A 22158-nucleotide genomic window follows, 5' to 3' on the forward strand; every position below is an offset into this window, starting at 1 on the left:
TAAATAACAGATATTGATATTCATTTTTTCCAGCAATACAATGGAAAATAAACAAAAAGTTATCTGTTGCAAGTAACTTTTGCCATTTATGGTAATGAAAGCAGGCACCATTACCAGATAAGATCACATCCAAATGATTCACACTTCATGTTTGAAGCCTGATTAAGAATGAGTGGGGAGATGGCAGGGGAGCCTGTTATCACAACAGGGTTTTTAATTGATTTGCCACTAATATAGGCACTTATCTTATTTGGAAAACACACTGCTTCCTATTTTAACCTTTCTCAGCTACCTTAATTACCAGCTATTTGTCACAGAGGTAGATCTCACAAGGGCACAGAAGGAAGAGACTTTCCCAAGGCAAAGTAAATACTTTAACTGATAGAGATCAGCCAGAAGTGAAATACTGGGGTTTGGATCTGGATTATGACCCCCCTCAACGTTTGGAGCTGTTCAGATCCAAGGTCTGGGCTCTAGACATTAATTCCTTTTTACCTTTCACAAGTTACAGTGCTAAAGGGAAGACTCTTGGTGTTGGCTGCAAACCTTTATACATTGCAGATGGGAATCACCTCTGGTTTATGCTAGTAGCAGCAGGTACCAATGGGGATAGATTATTAATAAAAATAATAAAAATATTACAGTTGGACTTAGAGGACCCAAATGACACTGAGGCCCCACTGTGGTAGGCACTGTGCAAACACATAGTGAAAGATGTCCCAAAAGTTGGCCAATAATGCACTTACTCTGAGTATCTCTTTGACAGCCTCCATTGGTGGGGCTCCTGGTATGAACTACAGTTGCTTTTTCTTGACATAATTTGTGAGGGAAAGCAGACAATGTTTGTTTTGAAGTGCAACAGTCCACATTGCTACACTGAGAGGCAAGCTCCACCTCCTTGCTTCAGTCAGAATGAATATGGCCTAATTTCCTTTTTCTATAGCCAACTCACACATCTACAGAGAGGAGGAAGACTTATGCCTTAAGGAGAGGCAGTATTGCCTAGTGGATTGCACCCTGGAGTGGGACTCCAGAGATATGGGTTCTATTTGTGACTCTGCTGTTGGTCTCCTGGATGACCTTGGGCAAGTCACTTAATATCTCAGTCTCCCTGTCTTTAAAATGGAGATAATGACACCTTCTTTGTAAAGTACTTTACTTTGAGCTCTACTGATGCAAAACTCTATGTAAGAACTATATGATGAATAGTATAATAATGTAATAAATAATAATAGTAATAATTGTCTATAAGTGTATTAGTATTGTGAACTTCTCCATGGCAAAACCAAGAAGATTTTGTTGCATAAATATCAAACTACAATATCTTCTTGGTTTTGCCATGGAGAAGTTCACAATACTAATACACTTATAGACAATTATTACTATTATTATTTATTACGTTATTATACTTTTCATCATCTTTTTTGAGTGCCTAGAAGGCCCCCTCAAAGCATGTAAGAACATTATCCCCACCTTGAAGAATGTGCAGTCTAAATTTAACCTGACATTCACAAGTGGATTATAACCAGACAGTCAGGGAAGGGGACAGGAAAGACAAAGCAATGTCATGGTGTAGTTACCCAGCAAGACCTGCACCCAACCAACTGTTCAGAGTGTGCTATGACTATTAACAAATGAATTCTCAGAATACTGCTGGGTGGTAGGTCAGTACACATCACTATGCCTATTAGACAGTTGGGCAAATGGTGGCAAAGAAATGAAGTGATTTGCAAAAGGCCACACTGCAAGTGAGTCACAGAGCTGGCGTTAGAGCTTGGGTCTGCCTGATTTACAGTCCAGTGCTCATTTGACCAGCCCATGCTACCACCGCTAGCTTTTATCCTTTATTCGCAATGACTCACCCCTTGCTTCCGATGGTATCAGCTATGATCCTGCACAGAGAATTGTGCAGAATTTCAGTGTGTGGGGAGGGAGGCACTGTTAGCCTTATGGGTCTCAATGCAGAACTGAGGCCTTATTATTAAAAAAAAAAAAAAGAAAAACTGTGAGAATGCTTCCAATAGCACATTGTCTCTCTATCATAGGTGGTCAGTGTGTCTGCAGGCCTCATACTCATTAATGTGTTTACCTTCAGAACACCCTGGTGAGGCAGGGAAGAGCTATCATCCCCATTTTACAGATGGGGAACAGAGCCACAGAGAGGCTAAGAGATGTGCCAAAGGTCACAGAAGAATTGTGTGGCAGAGCCGGGAATTAAATGCAGGTCTCCATCATCTGAGAATAACAACCCAACTCCTGAGCCATCCTTCCTTTTTTTTCAATCACTTTCCTTGCTTTCACCATTGCTCTCAAATGTTGGGTTTGGAGGGGTGCGAGGGTGCCAACTTTCATGCAGTAAATAAGCACCCCGACTTTCACAATAAACCCAAAATCAAGCTAATCCCATTTCAAAACAAGGCCAAAACCAGCCAATCCCTAAGACCCCCAACACTCTAAGTGACTAGATACCCCCGGTGTGCAGTCTGGGTCTGTGGTGGGCCCCCTAGGCACCCATGACTCTCTCTCCCCCTTGCCCCTGCTTGCCAGGAGCCGATCAAAAAAAAGAAGCAACAACCTACAACAAGCAACAAGCTACGAGCCAAAAACTAGCCAACAAGCAACTCATAAGCCAATTAAGCCGAAAACAAGCCAATCTCGACAGGTTTTTTTCGTGGGTTTGGCATGTCTAGTTATAATACTGCTGATCAGTAAAGAAGGTCTTAACATTAATAGTTTCACACTTTCAAGTTCACTTGACTAGTTTGCCCCAGTGGTCCCTAAGAAAATTCGGCCCATTTTTTGATTATAACTGGCTAGGGGACTAGCAATAAGAAAGGCTGGTTGGGGTGTGAGGGCTTTATGACACGTGTGCAAGCTTTATTCATGGAACACTCTGTTTCTCATGTAAGTTCTTTGATGCCGAACAATCCATTTTATTCAGGGGATCACGTTTCACCTCTAATATACTTAAGTTTTGTACGTGGTTCAAGAATCACCATTAGGGTTGTTGCTTTTTCAATGTTTTGGTCTTGGAGACCTAACAAATCTGCAGCCAACAAAAACTCATTCTTTCTGTTTCATGCCCAAAAAATATCATCATGTAACTAACAAATATCATATTTTGGTTACAGTATCAGATGGGCAGAGCTTGTTACCTCCCAGCAGATTAACCTTTGAATCTGTACCGATTCATTAAGTGTGCACATCAGTCACCAGATTGTAGTAAAATTTATTGCAATTAAACATTGCTGCACTGTAGCGGCTGAATAGGATTCTCCGTTATCAGTGCTGTTAATGGCTTTCTGAACGGTTGCCAGTTCATTCACCCCACCCAGCCTTCAATAATAAAATAATTTTGACAGAGGGCCCATGTTTCAACATTTTTAATAAAAACAAAATAAAAAATCCATCCGTAGCAGAGCAGTAACATTTCCCCTCTCTTTCCTCTTTGCCAAAACTAACAGAAAGGAAAATGTCAGTCTGGCCTGACTCCAAAAAAGGAGGAAATTGAATGGCCTTAGTTCTGATTCTTTGACTAGTAGCATTGTGTACATAGAAGACTTGAGTCCTGGGCTCATTTTGATGGATCTGAAACACAGATAAGAACATAGAAGACTAGATGCTGTAATTTATAGCCAATGATTCTGTTTAAGATCTTTCAGTACCACATAACAAATCAATGTGATTTAGAAAACAACATGGTTTCTGCCATTGACATAAGCCATATGTGAACTACTAAGCTACTATGTAAGCCACAGTTATAAATTTGAGTCAGTAGGAGGAGATGCTTTATATTTTTGTGCTCAAAACAATTTAATCCATTATCAAAATTCTGAAAGAGCCCTTGCTAAATTGCAGTCTGGAAATGTACTGGAAGTTCTCTCTTACACTAAGTGAAGATATAAGACTGTCTTCCAATCAGTTTCCTATGCAATTCACTCGGGAGAATATGACAGTAGCATCTGTTTTAACAGCACAACCTCTGTATTGTTCAATATTGTTACTGGTTTATCACAGCACATTAGCAATACAATCAAGAGATTAAATTACATATGGTGTATTTCTGATATGGATGGCAGGGGGCAGTGAGTGGGGCAGCTAATTAGCCATAGCAAGACTCACATAGCAGATAAATGGGCCTGAATCTTCCCTGCAGATATTACCATTTTTTTAAATAGAGTTTTTAGCTCACCCTGAACTTCTTGCTGGGACGGTTCATGAGCTCTTGTCCTGATCACTGAAGTCTGACCTTTCTGGCAGTTTTGATGGCACAAATGAAAAAGTAAAGGGGCAGCCCTCAGTATATTGAGCTTGATTCCTGATGTGGTACCATAATGTCTCTGAACTTGATGCACATTGGATGAATGTGCTGCCAGCTGACTCATACAGGGCCATGATTTTCAAGCATCATGCAAAATGCATGTGCACCCACCATGTAGGCAAAATCCCACACTTTCACATATAAACAGCCATTTGCTACATGTAGTTGCCTGATTTACATACACAAACATCAAGCTACACACGCAAATGTGGGATTTTGCTCATTTAGGCCTAGATTATGAAGTAGTCCTATGAAACTGCACATGAAAGAAAAATGCCAGAAGATTAGACTACAAACCTCTGCACCACAGCCCATCCTGCTCTTCTGCCAGGGTAGGAGAAGAGAACAGAGGCTACGGTCCAGACTTTCAAAGGTATTTAGGCATTGCTCTGTTCAGCATTTAAATGCCTAAGTCTCATTTTCAAAATTGATTTAGTCATCTAGAAGTCTAAATCCCATTGATTGTCATTGGAATTTTGGCTCCTCGGTGCCGAAATCCCTTTTGAAAATGAGACTTCTGGCATTGCAACTCTCAGTGCAGCAATGTCTAAATACAGCTCTACCCCGATATAACGCCACCCGATATAACACAAATTCAGATTAACACGGTAAAGCAGTGCTCGGGGGGGGGGGGGGCAGGGCAGGGCGGGGCTGCGCGCTCCGGTGGATCAAAGCAAGTTCGATAGAACGCGGTTTTACCTATAATGCGGTAAGATTTTTTGGCTCCCGAGGACAGCGTTATATCAGGGTAGAGGTGTACCTTTAATCTGTGCCTAAATGTCCCCTACTCTCCATGTAATGGCTCCATCCGTACTTGTCTCGTTAATGTGCCAGCCAGCAGAGCTCATTGGACTTAAAGGGGTGATGTGCAACATCTGGTAGCAGATCTACACAGCATATTCCCCTGCTTGTGCAACAAGAGACCCAGAGGAATTGTGACCCTTAAGAGCTGTCTAAATCATAATTCCTTGGGCAGTTATGCACCACACCCTTACTCAAGACCAAGTAAACATTCAATCTGACTTATAACATGAACATACACATTCTGCTGCTACATGAAAATTTGATCTGCTAACTTCTTTATGGAATGAATATAAAATAAACAGCAAATATATACCCAGGGAATATTTGGCATTATATACATTCATTGTATAACTTCAAAAATATCACAGGTTTTTGACAATGTAAAGTATTTGGAAGCAGATTTAGTGCTAAGGAATAGGAGCAGATTTTCAAGGTGAAAAGACTATATACAAGGAAATTAATCCACTTTTTTGACTGCACTTTTAAACAAATAATGGCAGGAGTTGAACATTTCTCCTTCTCATCATCAGTCTATGAAGTGGGCTTAGAAGAATGTGTTTGGACTGCCCTGCCAAAGTGTTACTACCCCTGACAGTTAGCAAAATACTGGATCTTAAAGTGTGGGAGTCAGGTAGTTTATTAAAATATTTGTATGTGTTATTGAATGTTAACTATGTTCAACTTCAATAGTTCACAAAACCTAAAAGAAAATTAACATTTGTACCTCCTCAATGAGTCTCCCTCCCGGCAAAACTGTTTGAGTCACATGCTGTTGTTAACATCATAATTAGTTCCTGTTTTGTGCCATAAAGAGAATTTATCAGGACCAGTAAAGTTAAGTGGAGAAACTATCAGACTTAGGGTAAAATTTGCAAAAGTACCTACGTGATTTAGGAGACTTTGTTCCAGTTTTAAAAGTGACTTGAGTACGTAAGGCCAGATTTGTAAAGGTATGTAGGTGTCAAGAGATGCAAATAACCCCAGTGGAATTTTCAGAAATACTTAAGAAGGTTAGGCACATAAATCCAATTGAAACCAATGGGAATTAGGCACCTAACCTGCTTAGACACTTTTGAAAATCCCACTGGGATATTAACCTGCATCTTTAGGTGCCTAAACACATTTAAAAATGCATCCCTTAGGTGCTTTTGAACATTATGCCGAAGAAAAAAGATGTGTAAATATGGAGTAAGACGGTAGGACTTGTGAAACTATTAACATTTTAGTTCATATTCAAATGAACTCCCAAATAGTTAATAACACAGCGGAAGTATTGTAGTAAATTAGTGACATCCATGCAGAGACAACCTGTGCCTGCTGATGAGGGGAAGGAGGGGCAGAGTGAGGGCAGCTGGCTTCAGCAGTGTTACTGAGCATGCTCAGTCTGTATGAGCATGCTCAGTACAAGCCAAGCAGCAAATCGGGAGGGAGGGTCACGTGACCCTGCATGCTCCTCCCCCATGTTTCCTCTGCATCCATGCTTAAAGAATCCTGTATTCATTCTTAATACCATCTTTTTCCCTCTCTTCAATTTCAACCTGTTTTTACTAGACAACATTCTAATGCACCCCTAGAATTAGAGATTATGAGTTTCATTCCCATTTATACTAAGGCTCATTGACACCACTCTGGCAGTGTAAAGGGGCCTTAAAGTGGTCCCAGAGAAGTTTAAAGAGACTTTAGTCTAAATGAAAATCAGGCCCTGTGTTTTTTAAAAATTGTCTGTTATATTACAGCCCCAAAAGTTTAATGGAGCTACTCTGGATATTTGAACTGGTGTAACAGAGAGCAGAAGGTAACTCTAGATGACATCAGCCATGACTGAGATAAAAAAATGCTGATGTTCCCCCATTTCTTTGTTGGAATCTGTGGGTACCATGTTTTATGATCTAAGGGCCAGACTTTCAAATGCATTTAGATAGGTGCCTAGTGGGATTTTTAATAGTCCCTTGATGCCTAATGCCCGTGAAAATCTGCCCCCAAACCATCACTCCTAGAGGATCCACAATTCTGTGCTTTATGGGCCAAAAGAGAAGACTCCACTGGTCTTACATTGCTGAGAAGCTATAAAGATAGCTATGTAGCTAACTCTGCCTAAAGAAGGAAGAAATTGGGCTACATCCTACTCTTATTTCAACTATACTAAATCCGGATTAATTCTGTTAAAGTCAGTGGAATTACTCCAGTGTAAGTAAGAGCAGAACTTGGCCCCCGGGTACCATATGTTCTGTATTTACTTCTCAACATGATTAGAACAGAAGTAGAATGTTGATAAAATCTGCCATTTAAATCAATAAGGGACTATAATGACATGTAATTTCTCTAGTAGTCACCAGATTTTCCTAAATACACTTTCCCTAGCTGAAGCACTACCAGCAAAATGTAGAACATCATGCCATGGGAATAATAGTCAGCTTTCAGGCAGCTGGTAACTTATATCTCCCAAAGCGCCTGCCCTTCTCTCCCACATTGTGTTTAATCCAACTTTAGGTTCTAGACAAGCCAGATAACTAAATGGTTCATCTTAATTACTATTTCATGGTCAATATATGATGTAACAACTGTCTGAAAGTTACAGATTCGTGTTTCAGTTTTATGCAGGATTGTGGTCGTTGGCCTTCGTACTAAAACCAAAATAAATGTGAGCATTTTTGGACCCTTTGCTACAACTACACCATGCATTCCTTTCATCTTTCTTTCTGGAGACATCATACAATAGTTTCCTTGTTTTAGACCTTCAGCATTGTTGACATTAATGCAATTATTTTTGACAAGTTGAAAATCTTCTTGTAATTGAGTTTGTATTTGACTTCAATGTTTGCCCCGTTTGGAAAGCCCTGCTAACAGATTTCAAGCTGTGATAATAATATTTCCTTCCTCTATTATCAAACATTCTAATCTGTTTTCTTTCCAGACCAGCACTACTCAAAATGGCTACAAGATATTTTTAAAGGTGGAAAAGGTCCTCTTTTTAAAAAGTCTGCTGCTTTTTGATTTGTATCATAATGTCCAGTGCTTCCCAAACAAAATGAAAGAGAGTACTAGTACATCAAACTAATAGTCTGTAGTTAGAATTTAACAGAGCTAAACTAAATTAACGGTCTGTGCAGCTTTACAGATAATGCTATATTTTTTTGAAAATATCATGAAATATATATGTATTATATTTATTAATAAAGATATAAATAAAGATATTTGGTTCTAATTTATTTGTCTTTTCAGCTATACCTCCTCCTCCCAACCTTTTCTTACTCAGGTTATTTTCTTTGCTTGTATGAAAAATCTTACTTCCACACTCAAAGACAAACGAAAGCCTGGAAAAATTAAAGGCTTCAATCTTACCAGTTTTGAACTGCTTTTCAGAGAAATTACTATTCACACACTTTCTCATTTAAGGCACGCTGACAGTGAAGTTATCCTTTTGGTTTCAAGTTGATTTTCTTTTTTTTCCTGGCAGAACAGTTTCAAGGCATCTATTCTGAGCTATCCATGCCAGGGATCACGTTACTCTTAAAAATAGAATCTGAGATCTTTTTTTTTCCTGAGTATCTGATGGTTTGGATTTAAGAGATAAATATCAGCTTCTAGTTCTCCTTTCAACACTGTTTATATAGATATATAGATATTTAAAGGCCAAAGTTGCATTCTTCCCGTACCCACTGCTCCTGTCAAAAAAATTAAGGAACAAAAGGCAAGGCATTAATAGAAACTCTGCCAAAACAACCAAACAAAGGGAAGTTACATGGAGGATCATTTTTAAGACATGCCCCTCTAATAGCCCCCATTCTCAGGCTATATCAACTGTCTGCCCCCCAGACCACCAGGTTCAGCAATGATGTCCACTACTGGTCCTCAAATATTAGGGGGCAAGGAAGGGTGTGTGCATATGAATCTTTATTTAAAACATTGTTCCAATTTCATTATAGATTTTTCAGGATGTATAGATGCTAAATTCGGATCAGAGTGATGTAATGGATGACTTCAGATATTCTTGCTTTGATGTAATTATTGGCAACTGCCCTTATATCTTTTCTCTGCAAAACTCAGGGGCAAGTCCTGTCTTTCCCATCTGGTGTGGAAGGCTCAGAATCATAACTACAAGGGCGCAATTAGGTTTGTCATCTGCAGTGGAGGGGCTAAGCTGTGCTTTTCAGAAGGTTTTCTGTCCTTGTGCATAAAGGAAGTGGTGAGTTCCCAAGAAGAGGCTAGACTGGTAGTTGTGAGACTACACAGATTCACCCTTAGCAATGGGCAGGAGGGTGTTACAACCGGTAGGCTGTAGTAGCTGCTGTGGAGCCATTCTGTTGCTGCCTCTTGAGATAGGGACAATCCCCACCATCACCACAACCACAACCACCAGCTCCCATGGACCTTCTCAGCACACAGTCGCTGTATTAAAGCTGTGCACCAAGAAGAGCATTTGTGCCTAAAGAAGTAACAGTCCCCATACAGATAAGAGATCAGCTGTCTATGGGGTGCAAAAAAATGTAGCTGTGAGACTTTTGATGATAGGCGGAATTACCATACATTGCAAACCTCTTAAGCCAATGACAAAACAGTGTTTCACAGCTATCTGGGTTCCATTAATAGATTATGTTAATAGAACTTGTTTCCAATTTTAAAAAAATGAAGAATTGCAACAGTACTGTGCTCCTATTGGTACAGTAGCCATAAAAATGTTGATGAATCCCAAAAGTTTCATGAACAGGTGCGAGAAATGTGGTGGTGTTCATTATTTCCTCTGTATTCTCCCTCTAAAAAATATAATTAATCCAATCAGAGAGCAGGAAATGTGACCAGTTGTATAGTACGAATGGCAAGCAGGGGTCTCGCATGCCTGAAACTTGAGGGAATGGAAAGAAGGTGAAAACCTGCAAAGAGCAAAACCACAGAAAACGTGCAAATGAATCCTGTGTGATGCAAAAATGCTGATTTTCACAGGACTCTAGCACTGGTACTCAAGGCAGTTAGCTTAGAACATTGACAAATATAAGAAAGATGTGACTTGTATGATGGGGGGTTATTAAATATTTTGTAATTGATCATTTGCCACCATAACTCATTGCCTTGTTCTAAATCAGTCTCTGCAGTGTCATGCTCCCTGCTAAAAGCTCTAACAACATTCAGCTCCAGCTAGCTCTAACATAAATCTATAGCTTAGCATTTAACTATAAATTGCATTTAAAGACCAAAATTCCTACTACCAGCGGAAACTGCTTTTTGAGCTGAACGGTACAGGAAGAGCACCTAGACTTCCAGTGTCTGCTCACAGAGTCATAGCAGTCACAGCAGCTGTGCTGGACTGTTATCTTCCCTTCCCATTAAAGGAATACTGCTGTGGGTAATAGGCAACAGGATAAATGGGAATGGATCCCAAGTGAATGAGTATCCACGTAAATATGATTCAGTGGAAAGTCATCTAACGCCTATTGGTTCGCTCAGTTATGTTAATAATATATGCATTAAACTGCCTAATCTTCTACTGCAGGGGTTCTCAAACTTCACTACACAAAAACCCCTTCTGATAACAACAATTACTACACGACCCCAGGAGGGGGGACCGAAGCTTGACCACACCTGAGCTCCACCACTCCGGGCAGGGGGGCCAAAGACCAAGGGCTTCTTCAGCCCCAGGTTGGGGGGGGGCTGTAAACTGAGCCCTACCACCCTGGGCTAAAGCCCTCCGCCCCGGATGCTGGGACTTGGGCTTCAGCCCCGGGCCCCAGCAAGTTTAACATCAGCCCTGGCGACCCCATTAAAACAAAGTCACGACCCACTTTGGGGTCCTGACCTGATCCACAGTTTGAGAACTGCTGCTTACTGTCAAGTACTAAGGCATATTATATGGTTATGTGCTTAACCCTTTTTTATTCATTTCTTTATATGAATGGTTTGTTTTCTTTTTATATGTAAAGATTTACTAACACAAACTTGCCTGAATGAACGAGAGTATGGATTCCAATTTTGTATCTGTTTGTACTATATAAATTGTCTTGTAATGTCATGTGCCTTCTCAGGCACTTACTAAAATACCTGCTTCTGAGAATCTTATGAGAGGATTCCCTGGAGACGATTGTACTGAATAAGTGAGTTTGAGGAGTACAAAGAATGAAAGCTCCAAAGCTCTTACAAAGCTGTAGGACTTCAACATTTAATCTGTTGAAATTAAAAGTGTAGGAGCTGAAATTCCTGATATCAAGTATTTCGGAGACCCATTTGATGTATTATCAATCTAATCTTACTATTCAATCAGACTAGGGATTGAAGGTCAACTCATCAACCAGACTGATGAGTCAGCATCAAATTGGGTTTCATATATGAAGGCTTGGAAGGATTAGATTTTTATCTGTAAATGTTGGTGACCATCAATGTCACCACTCACAAACAGAAGAAAAAAATTCTGTTAATAATAATCAAAATGTATAGATATGCAAAGTAAGAAAAATGCCTCTGGAGAACTTATTAGAGATTGATTTAAGGATGTTTTGCTTTGAATATTTTGATATGTGATGTTGACAATTTGTGTTTTAATGGCTATAAAGTTTTAATTTTTTTTTATCTTAACATCGACTCTCCTTAAGTAACTATTGTCTGAGTGCCCCACACATAATTTCCCACAATAGAGAAAATTTAAATTGATAATAATTGTCAAAAATTCTTAAAAATACAACAGTTATATTATCAGTCAAAAATATAAACAAAAAATAGAATTCTGCCAATCTTACTTTAATGGTGCTGTACGTAAAAAAGACAATGTGAACAGAACAAAAAATATCCCACTGAAGTACATTCTCTATGTTTAATTATGTGTTCTCAGGATGCACATGAGTGTAGCGGAAACCTAAATGATAACACTGCTCTACAGCCAAAATGCTTCTGAAATAAATGTAGTCAAACTTTACTAATTCTGGGTCACTGAGAACGAAAATGATGCTTAAAATTGTTGATTGGCTCTAGTTTTCAAGATATGCTATTGGGTCAGTATATACAACCCTTGACTTGGGAATGGCTGAGGATAAGTGAGTTATAAAGGAAAGGGATCTCAATTTAAACCAGAAATGACTAAAACACATCTTTGACTGGATCTATGAAGAAATCTATGACTGGGTTTGGACAGTACTTGCTTTTTAGGCAAAACAATGAATGATGCAATCTGAAGCTGGTATTGCGTCATACATGATATGAATTGCATCATGTTATTCCTAGAAGTCATGGATGATGCAATCATAATGAAGCTTACATCACTCTGCTGAATAAATTGCCCTATATCAGTTCTAGAAATCATACAGTGTCATGCTCTCTTATTTGTCAGTGTTTGATTTTGCAAAGGGACACATTTCTGTTTAGCCAAAGTGAGCAGAGATGCCTCGTACTTGTGTGAACAGTGCAGATAACTTCTGCTATGTTTGTGGTGAAGTGACTTTTGCATCACAAAAGCGCAGTATAACCACTATGGTTAAGAAAGCCTATCACCTTTATTTTGGCTGCAAAATTGGAGATCAGGACAAGAGGTGGGCCCCACACATATGCTGCAATACTTGTGCAACAAATCTTCGCCAGTGGTTGAACAGGAAAAGGAAATCTATGCCTTTTGCAGTGCCAATGATTTGGAGAGAGCCAACAGATCATACCAGCAATTGTTACTTCTGCATGGTGCCTCCAGTTGGGAAAGGTATGTCAAAGAAGAAAAAGTGGACTGTGCATTATCCAAACATTCCATCAGCTATACGCCCAGTACCCCACGGAGAAGGACTGCCGGTTCCTGATGCACCAGAATCATTCTCACTTGAGTCAGACGAGGAAGAGGATGAAACTTCTGGTCCTGAACCATCAATGTCACAGGACCCACATTTTCTCCCATCCTCCTCCTCTGAACCACACCTCATAACACAAGGTGAACTGAATGACCTTGTCAGGGATTTGGAACTACCCAAGAGTAAGGCAAAGCTGTTGGGCTCCAGACTACAGCAGTGGAATCTCCTGGCAGGTGATGTTAGGGTTTCCATGTTCCCTGACCGTCAAAAGGATCTTGTCCCATTCTTCTTCATGGAAGGTGATCTTGTAGCCTGCAACAACATCGATGGTGTGATGGCAGCCCTCAACATCGTTCACGATCCAGATGTGTGGAGACTGTTCATTGATTCATCGAAGATGAGTCTTAAAGCTGTTTTACTGCATAATGGCAATGTTTTGCCATCAATTCCAGTTGGTCATGCAGTCCATATGAAGGAAACCTATGACAACATGAAACAACTTTTGAAGTGCATAAACTATGACCAACGTCAGTGGCAGCTTTGTGGCGATTTGAAGGTTGTTGCTCTCTTGCTTGGTCTGCAGACTGGATACACAAAGTACTGCTGTTTTCTCTGCGAATGGGATAGTCGTGCAAGAGATTCCCACTACATCAAGAAAGATTGGCCACTCCGACAGTCATTGGAGCCTGGGAGGAAAAGTGTTCAGCATCCACCACTTGTTGAATCAAGGAAGATTTTGTTACCACCCTTACACATCAAGCTGGGTCTGATGAAGAACTTTGTCAAGGCCATTGACAAAACACAAGCAGCTTTCAAGTACCTCCGTGGAAAATTTCCAAGGTTAAGTGAAGCTAAGATAAAGGAAGGTGTCTTTGTTGGTCCTCAGATTCGTGAACTTCTTCGAGATGATGCATTTGACCATGCACGGCGTGGCAAGGAAAAGACGGCATGGAAAGCCTTCCAGATAGTGGCAATAAATTTTCTCGGAAACAACAAGGCAGATAACTACAGGTTGTTGGTGGAATACCTCCTCAAGGAATACAAAAGCCTTGGTTGCAACATGTCACTAAAGATACATTTTTTGCACTCTCATCTAGATTTTTTTCCACCGAACTGCAGAGCAGTGAGCAACGAGCACGGCGAGTGATTTCACCAGGACATTGCAACAATGGAGAAACGCTATCAGGGCAAATGGAGCCCATCAATGCTTGCAGACTATTGCTGGACATGACAAGAGATGCTCCATTTAATGAATACAAGAGACAAGCCAAGAAGCGCTGAGTAGACACTGAATAGGACTAAACTATGTACATAATAGTTTTTTGCCTTTTGTTTCATAATAAATTTTATTTATATAACCCTTTTGCTGATTTTTAAAGTGTTACATAATCAGGACAGGTGAAATATTATCATGTAAAGCAACTATAAACACATGAAAAGACCTAGGTTTACAATTTATGATTAAAACTCTACTATCTACACAATATACATAGACATAAAATGTAAAACCTTAAATATCTTAGAAACAGTAGCCAATCAGTTGTTTTAATTGTCATATTTGAATTCAGCACATCAAAATACATAATAAATAGCACATTTTATCTCTGAAGCAGACGACTTCTCAAAAATTGTAGACCAGTGTAATGTGCCAAACAATTTTACTCTGTTGTATTCCATCCTAGAGGAGGCTGTATTTGGTGTTGGATGAATTACACAGCATATATACAAGAATATGCTTTCCACCCCCTTATTCCCATAAATGAACATGCAGGTCAATGTGGTTTTTAGTAATAGCTTGCTTAGCTTATTTTTATCTTGATGCTCAGACACTAGCTTACTGATATGTGATTTGAAATTAATTACAGATTTAGGTAAATGTTTAGTGTTTTATATTTTTATAACTGATGCATAGCAATAAACAAAAAATGGAGAGAAGATAAAGGAAACATCAGAAATGGAGTTCTCTACATATTACAGCAATAAAAGTGGTTTACCAATCTTGCCAGAGTAGCACATTTTATTCAGTGGGAGGGGGAGAAGGGTTATGACTGCATAAGTTTAACATTTGTGGGATGGGATGTAATTGCTTCCATTATTGAGCTTTGCCACTGCATTCTGACTCATACCTGCACATGCTACTTTCCATGTGTGAAATTTTCAGTCACTCCTCAGCCTCTGTGAAAGAACACATGCTGAATGAGATCCATCCCCTGTCACCCATTCCCAGCTTCTGGCAAACAGAGGCTAGGGACACAATCCCTGCCCATCCTGGCTAATAGCCATTGATGGACCTATCCTCCATTCATTTATCTAGTTCTTTTTTGAACCCTGTTACAGTCTTGGCCTTCACAACATCCTCTGGCAAGGAGTTCCACAGGCTAACTGTGCATTGTGTGAAAAAATACTTCCTTTAGTTTGTTTTAAACCTGCTGCCTATTAATTTCACTTGGTGACCCCTAGTTCTTGTGTTATGAGAAGGAGTAACTAACACTTCCTTATTTCCTTTCTCCACAGCAAACATAATTGTATAGATCTCTATCATAACCCCTCTTAGTTGTCTCTTTTCCAAGCTGAAAAGTCCCAATCTTATTAATCGCTCCTCATATGGAAGCCGTTCCATTCCCCTAATCATTTTTGTTGTCCTTTTCTGAACCTTTTCCAATTCCAACATATTTTTTTGAGCTGGAGCGACCACATCTGCAGTCAGTATTCAAGAGGTGAGCATACCATGGATTTATATAGAAGCAATATGATATTTTCTGTCTTATTGTCTATCTCCTTCTTAATGATTCCCAACATTCTGTTTGCTTTTTTGACTGCCGCTGCACATTGAGTGGATGTTTTCAGAGTCACCATTAAAGACATTGTTTACAAATGGTTTCCTAAGGTCTTCCGGTTTCCTCATTAACTGCTGAGTTTTGCTTTACCCTTTTACAGAAACCTTCCCAGCATGCTCTCCTGCAGGGACCTGGGACAGATAACCAATGGAACCCTAATCCTTCCGACTGATGCAGATTTCAAAAACCTCCTTCCCACTAGTAAGTAACGATAAACGCTTTGTTGTCCTTTTCTCCTGACTTTCTGTTCTTTCATTCCTCACAATTTCCAGTTGCTAACAGAGGTTCTTACCCACTAAAGCTTATGCTCCCAATACTTCTGTTAGTCTTAAAGGTGCCACAGGACCCTCTGTTGCTTTTTACAGATTCAGACTAACACGGCTACCCCTCTGATAGTTGCTAACTGTAACTTATCAGAAAAGTAAAACTCTGCTAGAGGTTTAAATAGCAAACTGGTATAGCAGGGACTTTGGAAAGGACTTTGTGCTATTTGAAAGAGAAGGAGGATGAATTTGGTCTTTAGTTTTAGAATGTTGAGATTATTCTGTTAGTTGTGGTGTTAGTGGAACACATTTCTTTGGTGGCAATGAGAGATGCCCCCTCTTAGGTCAAAGCGGAGTTTGGCTCAGTGTGTTTGCCAATAGAGCGTATAATGGCTTTTTATTACATTCATTTTTAACAACCTGTTGTTACGTTATTGTAAGTGTTCATCTCTCAAAGTGTGACAGAGTGCTGGAAGATAACAGGTGAACCAGCATTCTAATCATTTAGGCACCAGTCAGTTCAACTGGAGATGGCTGATTGGGACTATGCAGCTAATTAGCTGATCAGCCTGGGAGGGCTGATGAACCCATTCAGTCATCAGCTGAGGGGCATAAAAGAAGACACAGGATGAGAAGGGACCTTAAGTTAGCTGGTCCCAGTATGCATTGAGATCTCAAGCAAGGGAAATCTCTGGTCCTGTGGGAGAGGGCTAATGGGTAGAAACACTGTAAATACTTTGCTACATGTTACTGTATTGGTATTGGTGATGGGAATATAAATAAAGTTGCTACCTACTGACAGAGCCTGAGAGATTTCTGGGACATCAGGGGATGGGGATGGTTCATACCTCATTACACAGAGTAGTAACTATTACTACTAGTAGTAAATATTTATATTATGAAAGCATCAAAAGGCCTAGTGGGGACTGGGTGCTGTACAAAGCCAGAAAAAAAAAAAAAAAACAAATCCCTGAAGGGTTTACTCCCCTTTTACCTTTCCTATCTCCTCTTATTGGTGTTGAGGGAAATCAGTGGAGTTATGATGATTTACATCAGCTGAGAATCTGGCCCAAAATATCTTCAAGAGTGGTGAAAATAGTCTTGCCTTTGGCAATTTACTATGTACTGTTGATAAATTTACAAATATTAGACAGAAATGCAGGGCTTGGCTTTGAATTTGGGTTCCCAAGAATATTTATACTGTTGATTAAATATAACAGTTAGTGCCTATCTGCAGCACTAAATGGTTAATATGCATAAAATACTGTTATGTACCATACTCTTGTACTGATTGCTTATTCCACCACCTCACCTACTTCATAGCTTGAATATCATTGTGAGTCCAAGCAGTGCTCAATAAGGACATTTAGTAAATAGCCGACAATGACTCATAAAATAGAGAGGAGAGAATTCTAACCCTGGAACCGACAGGGGAACATTGCTAATCTTCATGTGTTCCCACAGCTGGAGAGTCAACATCTTACACAGCTACAGACTGTGCAAGGATGCCTCATACCCAGTTGCTGAGGTGGCTTTCCTGTAAAACACAGAATGGTTAAAAACACTCTGCAGATCCTGCACAATCAAAGGCCTTTGGCTTTATAAGTTCACTTTACTGCCTGAGTTTGAAGTTTTCATTTTCAGTGCCAGACAGGTTCAAAAAGAATGTCTGTTTTCATTTCAACAAGCCTAATCCCCACGTAACATCCTTTCCCACTATTTACTAGACTGCAGCTATCAAATGCAGATATGATGTCTGTGTTTGGGTTAGTTAGTTTAAATTCTAATGACCATGATGTAATCACTATAATCAAGCAAAGCTTGTCTGTCTTTGCATTTGGGTCTCTTTGCCATCAGCCCAATGTGTGCTCTCTAGCCTTGTCATTAAACTAACCACAATCCTGCCTAATTTTCAATTAGCAGTAAGCTTGCTATACAAAGCTGTGTGGCCCTAATTTAAAGCTAGTTTCTTAGGGTTCTTTGTTCTTTCTTAACAGTTTACTAACATTTAGATAAGCTAGTCAGTAACCTCAGCTGAATTGAGCTTTTCCTGATTCCACTTCCCCCCCCAACCACTCATTAACTCCACTCACATTCAGTGGTGATGAGACTTCTGAGTAGAATTGCCTAGAAAGGGCTTAATTTAAATCAATGCAAGAAAAAGCAAAACAAAGCTCTTTTAATTGCAATTTACTGTGTGTGTATCTCTGGTTAATCAGAATTTCCGAAAACATGCATTATACCTTTATTTGGGAGAGCCGCAAACTGTTATGCTGTTTAGCTAACACAGTTTCTTGAGCCAACGGCTAACGCCTGCCAATAATTAGATTTCTTACATTTGAAACTGATTAGCTGTATTGTGGAAAGCAATTTTACACTGCTTCCCTCTAGCTTGACCAGTCAGATTGTGAAAGCAATTAAGACAAGGTGTGACACACAATAGTTTTACATTATTGTTCTCACCTGATCAAAAGATTTTAGTGTCAAAAACTATTTATTGTCAAGCCATTGGCTGAGACAGAGTACATGAACCTGTGTCCCAAAGCAAAGAAGGGCAAAAAAGAACATTTATATGTATCTCACAACTTGCAGGGGCAATAATATTCTTCTACAAACCTTAATTTTAGTTCAGTTTAGTGGCTCCAATTTATATCTCAGACTGCTCTGATATGATCACACCTATAAAATTCCATGTAATTGTGGGCTCCATGTGACTGGAAAGATGGAAACAAACCGTAGGGAAATCAGCTAATAGTGGCAGAGGACCTGAGGAAATATTAAAAGTATTAAACATGTATGACTTGGCAGATCTATAGTTAAGGGCATCTTACAGATATTTTCAAGTTGTAAATATCAAGGAGAGAAGAAGGGGTTTGTTTTTAGTGTGATAGAGAGAAGTACAACTAGGACTAATGGGATGAAACTAAACAAACAAGGCAAATTTAAGCTAAACATAAGGGAAAACTTCCTGACAATGAGATGTCCTAGGATAGTACAGTAGTCTCCCTAAGTCTTCCTTAGGGAGACTACTGTACTATCCTAGGACATCTCATTTATTGGGACTCATTTATTGGGACTTTTAAAACTACATGGGAAAAAAAGCTATAAAATATGCATGGAATAATCCTACATTTGCATAAACATGGACTGGTTGATATAGTATTCTTTTATAGGTGAAAATAATTTCTGTCTATTATTCTATCTACTATATTTATATGCATTCTATATGACCTATACATTAGTGTGATATTTCCTTATCCATATTCTGCCCTTGTGTATTTCACTAAACTCCATCTACACTATGGATGTCATGGTTTTCATAATAATTATTGTACTTTAAATAGAAAAAAATGCTTAGAGGATTTTAAACCTACAAAAAGAGACAAATATGTAGACTAAACAAAATGTGATAGGGTGTTATGGTATAAAAATTGTATTGCAACTTGTTTGGGAAGCCCTCCATTATTCACAAGTGAATAATGAGGTCATCACAAACTTATGTGTATCACGTATTCTCTCAGTATGATAGATGCAGCTTTCTTCAGTCTAACCACTGAATAGCAATACATTTATAAGGCTAGCCAATGAAATGAAAAGGGCTTATTTGCCAAAGAACAAATTTCTAACAGAGTTTGCTTTAGCTTTAATTCTGACGATGTTTAACTGCCCTATATTATCCTTTATCCATGTGAGAAACTGCCACGGATATCAAAAGTATTGTCAGAGCGACTGATATTCATTTTGTGTTCTCTCTATAGCTGCCCAATAATCTACTAGAAAAAATTAAGAAGCTTGAATATTAATATCAAGCCAGAGGATAGTTGTAATAAAAATGAACTTCTGAACCTAAACCAACCCATTAGACCCATTAGACTTTTAAAGCACATGCATAGAGAACAGCAGCTATCATGACGTTTGTAATCAGCTGCGTGCATTATCACTGACGTTTCAGCCATGCATTATTGCCCTCATGTCAGTAAAAATTGAACTAAAATGTTCACAGTGAAACCCAACAGTATATGAAACCCATTTGTTTTCGATCTTATTACTGCAACAGCTCAAAATGTAAACCAGGCTCACAAACCTTTTGAGCAAACCTGGGGCCAATTTATGGTTTTGCATTGAAGTCAAGGAAAATCTGCTGGTTCACATGGTATTGATAGAAATTCAGCAGTTTTGACTAAGTTTTGCATTGCGATTTTGAGATTGTTCAAACCCCAAACTCAGGAGCATGAAACCAAATAAAATGTTTGCACAGACAGATTTATCCCAGCTCTAGGTATGTAGATGTGGAAAAGAGCAGGAACAAGATGAAGAAAAACAAAATAAACACAAGAGGTGAAAATGATCCATGCAGAGGTCTTTACACTAAGTCTGAAGAGCTGCATGCTGTACATTAATACCATGTAACCATGATTTACTGAACACTTGTTAAGTGGAACTCCCAGTTAACCAAAGCTTTGTAATGCCCCCAAGGGTCATATTGAACTCTTCACTCACTTCTACATTTTCCAAGCCCAGAGCAAAATGAAGAATTAGAAATCCAGCCAGACAGCAAAGAAAACCTGCGTTCCAGATTACCCGGGCCCAGAGCAGAGTGAAGATTCCAGCCCAGCCAGCCAGTAAGCCTCTGTTCCCAGTTCCTCCCATTTGGAAAGCAGTGAAGATAGTTGTTTTGCAGACTGGCCAACTTTAAAGCGGCTGTACTAGCTTGAATACAGCCCTTTTAAAGCTGACCCAGAACCCTCTGAAATCAACCCTCCCCTCACCTTCTGAATCCCTACTGTGAAAGCTCCCTTCTAGAGCTCCTGGACACCATAGGCTCAATCAGGGTTATACTGTACATGTATTTGATCTCTCTGGCTGTACACCTTCTTAGTCTCTTTATTTTTACAGTGATCTCCCAAGCTTTTGACCTTTTCATGAAATCTCCTGAGTTTTGTCTCGCTGCCATACTCCCAAAGGCTGAGCCATTACAAACATTGATTCTATCTCCCCTTGTAAGTATGCTCACACTTCTTATCAAACTGTCTGTACTGGGCTATCTTGATTATCACTTCAAAAGTTTTTTTCTCTTAATTAATTGGCCTCTCAGAGTTGGTAAGACAACTCCCACCTGTTTATGCTCTCTGTATGTGTGTATATATATCTCCTCAATATATGTTCCATTCTATATGCATCCGAAGAAGTGGGCTGTAGTCCACGAAAGCTTATGCTCTAATAAATTTGTTAGTCTCTAAGGTGCCACAAGTACTCCTGTTCTTCTTTTTTCCAAAGCTGTGAGATGCTTCCTTATATTGTATGTGCTGGCTCCTTGTAGCTCCACTCTCTGCCCTGCAGAAGTCTGCCACCTACTGAAAGTTGCAAGAGCAGAGAGCACAGGAGCTGGAGCTCTGTGTGCGTGGAAAGGAAGTCAGCTGGTCAAGTCACCCTGCCCAGCTACAACTTCCAGTGCCAAAAGCTCCCCACTAGTTATGGCTGCAGTAGTGCAGAGCACAAGAAATTGTGGGTAGGCCCCTCAGAGCTACAGTAATGGGGAGAAGGATAGTGAGCCAAGGTGGGAATTTGCAATGCTACAGTGGGGGGCAGGGTTGAAGGAGAAATTGCTGGAGGATATTTAGAGCCCTAAGAAGCATTTTTGTGGGACTTACCCAGACCCCTTGCATGCTTTACACATCTTCAAACATAACTGTGATGTAGTTACCACTCTTCTTAAATAAGCTGTGCCTTCCTGCATTATTAATTGGTCTCTTAAAATGTCTGTTTAACCTTTAAAAACTGTTCTCTAGAGCATGCTGTCTCTCTAACTCTGTATTTTATTTTTCTCTCTTTTTTGAGGGGTAGCTCGGCTCCTACATTTCTAGGAATATAGGCACTCCCAGACTGGATCAGACCAGTGTCCTGTTTATTCCATGTCTAGTCCCCAACAGTGGCCAGTGCCTAGCTATAGGCAAGCACCAAATAACCTGCCCACATGACAATTTCTTCCTAGCCCTCCATTAGTTAGAGATTGGCTTCTGCCTGTTTCAATCCCATTGTTTTCCCTCCGCCACTTGTAATCTCTCATGAGGCATGAATTTTTTATTTTTATTTTTTCCCGCTGAAGCTTCTAGAGATTCATGTATGTTGCCTTTTATTCTTCCAACTACCTGAGTCCAAATGCTAATGTGACTAGCTTC

The 22158-nt window shown here is 39.6% G+C and overlaps 1 long non-coding RNA gene across 1 annotated transcript in view; it reads left to right on the forward strand.

The window, feature by feature from the left end:
• Positions 1-21177, forward strand: part of LOC128831045 (uncharacterized) — an 82652-nt gene extending 61475 nt beyond the window's left edge. Inside the window, exons 2-3 of the long non-coding RNA XR_008443729.1 lie at positions 15817-15917; positions 20876-21177. This is a non-coding gene — a long non-coding RNA (uncharacterized LOC128831045). The remainder of the gene's footprint in view (positions 1-15816; positions 15918-20875) is intronic.
• Positions 21178-22158: the final 981 nt, after the last annotated feature.

The sequence above is a fragment of the Malaclemys terrapin genome, chromosome 2 (genome assembly GCF_027887155.1).
Source record: "Malaclemys terrapin pileata isolate rMalTer1 chromosome 2, rMalTer1.hap1, whole genome shotgun sequence".
In the NCBI taxonomy this organism is placed as follows: domain Eukaryota; kingdom Metazoa; phylum Chordata; order Testudines; family Emydidae; genus Malaclemys; species Malaclemys terrapin.